The 8345-nt window shown below is 54.9% G+C and overlaps 1 long non-coding RNA gene across 1 annotated transcript in view; it reads right to left on the reverse strand.

The window, feature by feature from the left end:
- Positions 1 to 232: 232 nt before the first annotated feature.
- Positions 233 to 8345, reverse strand: part of LOC144739199 (uncharacterized) — an 18244-nt gene continuing 10131 nt past the window's right edge. The window contains exons 3-4 of the long non-coding RNA XR_013589372.1: positions 2883 to 2958; positions 233 to 317 (exon numbers count right to left, since the gene is read on the reverse strand). This is a non-coding gene — a long non-coding RNA (uncharacterized LOC144739199). The remainder of the gene's footprint in view (positions 318 to 2882; positions 2959 to 8345) is intronic.

Here is an 8345-nt window from a genome sequence, read left to right on the forward strand (position 1 = left end):
ACTCACCCACCCACCCACTCACCCACTCACCCAACCACCCACTCACCCACTCACCCACTCCACCCACCCATCCACCCACCCACCCACCCACCCACCCACCCACTCACCCACCCACTCACCCACCCACCCACCCACTCACCCACCCACCCACTCACTCACCCACCCACTCACTCACCCACCCCACTCACCCACCCACCCCACCCACCCACTCACCCACCCACCCACCCACCCACCTGGGAGATGCGTGCATTCTTGATCCCCACTGGTTGATGCTGAACCCCTCTCAGATCGAAGAGTGTCACTACATCCATGGGCTCCTGTGGGGGGAGAGAAGCATTGGTGGGTGGGTGAGTGGGTGGGGTGGGTGGGTGAGTGGGTGGGTGGGTGGGTGAGTGGGTGGGTGGGTGAGTGGGTGGGTGGGTGGGTGGGTGAGTGGGTGAGTGGTTGGGTGGGTGAGTGGGTGGGTGGGTGAGTGGGTGGGTGGGTGGGTGAGTGGGTGAGTGGGTGGGTGGGTGAGTGGGTGGGTGGGTGAGTGGGTGAGTGGGTGGGTGGGTGAGTGGGTGGGTGGGTGGGTGAGTGGGTGAGTGGGTGGGTGGGTGAGTGGGTGGGTGGGTGAGTGGGTGAGTGGGTGGGTGGGTGAGTGTGGTGGGTGGGTGAGTGGGTGAGTGGGTGGGTGAGTGGGTGGGTGGGGTGGGTGAGTGGGTGAGTGGGTGGGTGGGTGAGTGGGTGGGTGGGTGGGTTTGGGGGTGGGGGGGTGAGTGAGTAGCTGAGTGTGTAGCTGAGTAGCTGAGTGAGTGAGTAGCTGAGTGAGTGAGTAGCTGAGTGAGTGAGTAGCTGAGTGAGTAGCTGAGTGAGTAGCTGAGTGAGTCAGTAGCTGAGTGAGTGAGTAGCTGAGTGAGTGAGTAGCTGAGTGAGTAGCTGAGTGAGTGGCTGAGTGAGTAGCTGAGTGATTAGCTGAGTGTGTAGCTGAGTAGCTGAGTGAGTGAGTAGCTGAGTGAGTGAGTAGCTGAGTGAGTGAGTAGCTGAGTGAGTAGCTGAGTGAGTGGCTGAGTGAGTAGCTGAGTGATTAGCTGAGTGTGTAGCTGAGTAGCTGAGTGAGTCAGTAGCTGAGTGAGTGAGTAGCTGAGTGAGTGAGTAGCTGAGTGAGTAGCTGAGTGAGTGGCTGAGTGAGTAGCTGAGTGATTAGCTGAGTGTGTAGCTGAGTAGCTGAGTGAGTGAGTAGCTGAGTGAGTGAGTAGCTGAGTGAGTCTGTAGCTGAGTGAGTAGCTGAATGAGTATCTAGCTGAGTGTGTGAGTAGATCAGTGAGTGAGTGTGTGAGTGACTAGCTGAGTGGGTGAGTGAGTAGCTGAGTGAGTAGCTGAGTGTGTGAGTAGGTGACTGAGTGAGTGAGTGTGTGAGTGACTAGCTGAGTGGGTGAGTGAGTAGCTGAGGGTGAGTGAGTAGCTGAGTGAGTAGCTGAGTGAGTAGCTGAGTGAGTGGCTGAGTGAGTAGCTGAGTGACTGAGTGAGTGAGTGAGTAGCTGAGTGAGTGAGTAGCTGAGTGAGTAGCTGAGTGAGTAGCTGAGTGAGTAGGTGAGTGAGTAGGTGAGTGAGTGGGTGAGTGAGTAGCTGAGTGAGTGAGTGTGTAGGTGAGTGAGTGAGTAGGTGAGTGACTGAGTAGCTGAGTGAGTAGCTGAGTGAGTGAGTAGGTGAGTGAGTGAGTAGCTGAGTGAGTGAGTAGCTGAGTGAGTAGCTGAGTGAGTAGGTGAGTGAGTAGGTTGAGTGAGTAGCTGAGTGAGGTGAGTGTGTAGGTGAGTGAGTGAGTAGCTGAGTGAGTAGGTGAGTGAGTAGCTGAGTGAGTAGCTGAGTGATTAGCTGAGTGAGTAGCTGAGTGAGTAGCTGAGTGATTAGCTGAGTGAGTAGCTGAGTGAGTGAGTGAGTAGCTGAGTGAGTGAGTAGCTGAGTGAGTAGCTGAGTGAGTAGCTGAGTGAGTGAGTAGCTGAGTGAGTAGCTGAATGAGTAGCTGAGTGAGTGAGTGAGTAGCTGAGTGAGTCAGTAGCTGAGTGAGTAGCTGAGTGAGTAGCTGAGTGAGTAGCTGAGTGAGTAGCTGAGTGAGTGAGTAGCTGAGTGAGTGAGTAGCTGAGTGAGTAGCTGAGTGAGTAGCTGAGTGAGTAGCTGAGTGAGTGAGTGAGTAGCTGAGTGAGTAGCTGAGTGAGTGAGTGAGTAGCTGAGTGACTGAGTAGGTGAGTGAGTAGCTGAGTGAGTAGGTGAGTGAGTGAGTGACTGAGTAGCTGAGTGAGTAGCTGAGTGAGTAGCTGAGTGAGTGAGTGACTGCGTAGCTGAGTGAGTAGCTGAGTGAGTGAGTGAGTAGCTGAGTGACTGAGTAGGTGAGTGAGTAGCTGAGTAAGTAGCTGAGTGAGTGAGTGACTGAGTAGCTGAGTGAGTAGCTGAGTGAGTGAGTAGGTGAGTGAGTAGCTGAGTGAGTGAGTAGCTGAGTGAGTAGCTGAGTGAGTGAGTGACTGAGTAGCTGAGTGAGTAGCTGAGTGACTGAGTAGGTGAGTGAGTAGCTGAGTGAGTGAGTAGCTGAGTGAGTAGCTGAGTGAGTGAGTAGCTGAGTGAGTAGCTGAGTGAGTAGCTGAGTGAGTGAGTAGCTGAGTGAGTAGCTGAGTGAGTAGCTGAGTGAGTAGCTGAGTGAGTGAGTTAGTAGGTGAGTGAGTGAGTAGCTGAGTGAGTAGCTGAGTGAGTGAGTAGCTGAGTGAGTAGCTGAGTGACTGAGTAGCTGAGTGAGTAGCTGAGTGAGTAGCTGAGTGAGTGAGTTAGTAGGTGAGTGAGTGATTAGCTGAGTGAGTAGCTGAGTGAGTAGCTGAGTGAGTAGCTGAGTGAGTAGCTGAGTGAGCGCTCACATCGTAGTATCCGTCTATGAAGACAGTGATGAGTGATGGATTCACTCCGTCTGCAGACAGCAGCGAACGCAGCATCCTGTACACCCATTACAGACACAGCAGCACAGACACAGCAGTACAGACACAGCAGCACAGACACAGCAGCACAGACACAGCAGTACAGACACAGCGGTACAGACACAGCGGTACAGACACAGCGGTACAGACACAGCAGTACAGACACAGCAGTACAGACACAGCAGCACAGACACAGCAGTACAGACACAGCAGCACAGACACAGCAGCACAGACACAGCAGCACAGACACAGCAGCACAGACACAGCAGCACAGACACAGCAGTGCAGACACAGCGGTACAGACACAGCAGTACAGACACAGCAGCACAGACACAGCAGCACAGACACAGCAGCACAGGACACAGCAGTACAGACACAGCAGCACAGACACAGCAGTACAGACACAGCAGCACAGACACAGCAGCACAGACACAGCAGCACAGACACAGCAGCACAGACACAGCAGCACAGACACAGCAGTACAGACACAGCAGCACAGACACAGCAGCACAGACACAGCAGCACAGACACAGCAGCACAGACACAGCAGCACAGACACAGCAGCACAGACACAGCAGCACAGACACAGCAGCACAGACACAGCAGTACAGACACAGCAGCACAGACACAGCAGCACAGACACAGCAGCACAGACACAGCAGTACAGACACAGCAGCACAGACACAGCAGTACAGACACAGCAGCACAGACACAGCAGTACAGACACAGCAGCACAGACACAGCAGCACAGACACAGCAGCACAGACACAGCAGCACAGACACAGCAGCACAGACACAGCAGCACAGACACAGCGGCACAGACACAGCGGCACAGACACAGCGGCACAGACACAGCGGTACAGACACAGCAGCACAGACACAGCAGCACAGACACAGCAGCACAGACACAGCAGCACAGACACAGCAGTACAGACACAGCAGTACAGACACAGCGGTACAGACACAGCAGCACAGACACAGCGGTACAGACACAGCAGCACAGACACAGCAGCACAGACACAGCAGCACAGACACAGCAGCACAGACACAGCAGCACAGACACAGACACAGCAGCACAGACCACAGCGGTACAGACACAGCGGTACAGACACAGCAGCACAGACACAGCAGTACAGACACAGCAGTACAGACACAGCGGTACAGACACAGCGGTACAGACACAGCAGTACAGACACAGCGGTACAGACACAGCAGCACAGACACAGCAGCACAGACACAGCAGTACAGACACAGCAGTACAGACACAGCGGTACAGACACAGCAGCACAGACACAGCAGCACAGACACAGCAGTGCAGACACAGCGGTACAGACACAGCAGCACAGACACAGCAGTACAGACACAGCAGCACAGACACAGCAGTACAGACACAGCGGCACAGACACAGCGGCACAGACACAGCAGTACAGACACAGCAGCACAGACACAGCAGTACAGACACAGCAGCACAGACACAGCAGTACAGACACAGCGGTACAGACACAGCGGTACAGACACAGCAGCACAGACACAGCAGCACAGACACAGCAGTACAGACACAGCAGCACAGACACAGCAGTACAGACACAGCAGCACAGACACAGCAGTACAGACACAGCGGTACAGACACAGCAGCACAGACACAGCAGTACAGACACAGCAGCACAGACACAGCAGTACAGACACAGCAGCACAGACACAGCAGTACAGACACAGCAGCACAGACACAGCAGTACAGACACAGCAGCACAGACACAGCAGTACAGACACAGCAGTACAGACACAGCAGTACAGACACAGCAGCACAGACACAGCAGCACAGACACAGCAGCACAGACACAGCAGTACAGACACAGCAGCACAGACACAGCAGTACAGACACAGCAGCACAGACACAGCAGTACAGACACAGCAGCACAGACACAGCAGCACAGACACAGCAGCACAGACACAGCAGCACAGACACAGCAGCACAGACACAGCGGCACAGACACAGCAGTACAGACACAGCAGTACAGACACAGCAGTACAGACACAGCAGCACAGACACAGCAGCACAGACACAGCAGTACAGACACAGCAGCACAGACACAGCAGTACAGACACAGCAGTACAGACACAGCAGCACAGACACAGCAGCACAGACACAGCAGCACAGACACAGCAGCACAGACACAGCACACAGACACAGCAGCACAGACACAGCGGTACAGACACAGCGGTACAGACACAGCAGCACAGACACAGCAGCACAGACACAGCAGCACAGACACAGCAGCACAGACACAGCAGCACAGACACAGCAGTACAGACACAGCAGTACAGACACAGCAGCACAGACACAGCAGCACAGACACAGCAGCACAGACACAGCAGTACAGACACAGCAGCACAGACACAGCAGCACAGACACAGCGGTACAGACACAGCGGTACAGACACAGCAGTACAGACACAGCGGTACAGACACAGCAGCACAGACACAGCAGCACAGACACAGCAGCACAGACACAGCGGCACAGACACAGCGGTACAGACACAGCAGTACAGACACAGCAGTACAGACACAGCAGTACAGACACAGCAGCACAGACACAGCAGCACAGACACAGCAGCACAGACACAGCGGTACAGACACAGCGGTACAGACACAGCAGTACAGACACAGCAGCACAGACACAGCAGCACAGACACAGCAGTACAGACACAGCAGCACAGACACAGCAGCACAGACACAGCGGCACAGACACAGCGGCACAGACACAGCGGTACAGACACAGCGGTACAGACACAGCAGTACAGACACAGCAGCACAGACACAGCAGCACAGACACAGCGGCACAGACACAGCGGTACAGACACAGCGGAACAGACACAGCAGCACAGACACAGCAGCACAGACACAGCAGCACAGATACAGCAGTACAGACACAGCAGTACAGACACAGCAGCACAGACACAGCAGCACAGACACAGACACAGCAGTACAGACACAGCAGCACAGACACAGCGGTACAGACACAGCAGCACAGACACAGCGGTACAGACACAGCAGTACAGACTCAGCAGTACAGACACAGCAGTACAGACACAGCAGTACAGACACAGCGGTACAGACACAGCGGTACAGACACAGCGGTACAGAGACAGCGGTACAGACACAGCGGTACAGACACAGCAGTACAGACACAGCGGTACAGACACAGCGGTACAGACACAGCAGCACAGACACAGCAGCACAGACACAGCAGTACAGACACAGCGGTACAGACACAGCGGTACAGAGACAGCGGTACAGACACAGCAGTACAGACACAGCGGTACAGACACAGCAGCACAGACACAGCAGTACAGACACAGCAGTACAGACACAGCGGTACAGACACAGCGGCACAGACACAGCAGCACAGACACAGCAGTACAGACACAGCGGTACAGACACAGCAGCACAGACACAGCAGCACAGACACAGCAGTACAGACACAGCGGTACAGACACAGCGGTACAGAGACAGCGGTACAGACACAGCAGCACAGACACAGCAGTACAGACACAGCAGCACAGACACAGCAGCACAGACACAGCAGCACAGACACAGCAGCACAGACACAGCAGCACAGACACAGCGGTACAGACACAGCAGTACAGACACAGCAGTACAGACACAGCAGCACAGACACAGCAGCACAGACACAGCAGTACAGACACAGCAGCACAGACACAGCAGCACAGACACAGCAGTACAGACACAGCGGTACAGACACAGCAGTACAGACACAGCAGTACAGACACAGCAGTACAGACACAGCGGCACAGACACAGCGGTACAGACACAGCGGTACAGACACAGCGGTACAGACACAGCAGTACAGACACAGCAGTACAGACACAGCGGTACAGACACAGCGGTACAGACACAGCAGTACAGACACAGCAGTACAGACACAGCAGCACAGACACAGCGGCACAGACACAGCGGTACAGACACAGCAGCACAGACACAGCGGCACAGACACAGCAGCACAGACACAGCGGTACAGACACAGCAGTACAGACACAGTGGTACAGACACAGCGGTACAGACACAGCAGCACAGACACAGCAGCACAGACACAGCAGCACAGACACAGCGGCACAGACACAGCAGCACAGACACAGCGGCACAGACACAGCAGTACAGACACAGCAGTACAGACACAGCAGCACAGACACAGCAGTACAGACACAGCAGCACAGACACAGCAGCACAGACACAGCAGCACAGACACAGCAGCACAGACACAGCAGTACAGACACAGCAGTACAGACACAGCAGTACAGACACAGCAGTACAGACACAGCAGTACAGACACAGCAGTACAGACACAGCAGCACAGACACAGCAGCACAGACACAGCAGTACAGACACAGCAGTACAGACACAGCAGCACAGACACAGCAGTACAGACACAGCAGCACAGACACAGCAGTACAGACACAGCAGTACAGACACAGCAGTACAGCCACAGCAGCACAGACACAGCAGCACAGACACAGCGGTACAGACACAGCAGCACAGACACAGCAGTACAGACACAGCAGTACAGACACAGCGGTACAGACACAGCGGCACAGACACAGCGGTACAGACACAGCAGCACAGACACAGCGGTACAGACACAGCAGCACAGACACAGCAGCACAGACACAGCGGCACAGACACAGCGGTACAGACACAGCAGCACAGACACAGCAGTACAGACACAGCAGTACAGACACAGCGGTACAGACACAGCAGCACAGACACAGCGGTACAGACATAGCAGTACAGACACAGCAGCACAGACACAGCGGCACAGACACAGCGGTACAGACACAGCAGCACAGACACAGCAGCACAGACACAGCAGCACAGACACAGCAGTACAGACACAGCAGTACAGACACAGCAGCACAGACACAGCAGTACAGACACAGCAGTACAGACACAGCAGCACAGACACAGCAGTACAGACACAGCAGTACAGACACAGCGGCACAGACACAGCGGCACAGACACAGCGGTACAGACACAGCAGCACAGACACAGCAGCACAGACACAGCAGCACAGACACAGCAGCACAGACACAGCAGTACAGACACAGCAGTACAGACACAGCGGTACAGACACAGCAGCACAGACACAGCAGTACAGACACAGCAGCACAGACACAGCAGCACAGACACAGCAGCACAGACACAGCAGCACAGACACAGCAGTACAGACACAGCAGTACAGACACAGCGGTACAGACACAGCAGTACAGACACAGCAGTACAGACACAGCGGTACAGACACAGCAGCACAGACACAGCAGTACAGACACAGCGGTACAGACACAGCAGCACAGACACAGCAGTACAGACACAGCAGCACAGACACAGCAG

The sequence above is a fragment of the Lampetra planeri genome, unplaced genomic scaffold (assembly GCF_965212315.1).
Source record: "Lampetra planeri unplaced genomic scaffold, kcLamPlan1.2.h2 scaffold_1364, whole genome shotgun sequence".
Classification (NCBI taxonomy): domain Eukaryota; kingdom Metazoa; phylum Chordata; class Hyperoartia; order Petromyzontiformes; family Petromyzontidae; genus Lampetra; species Lampetra planeri.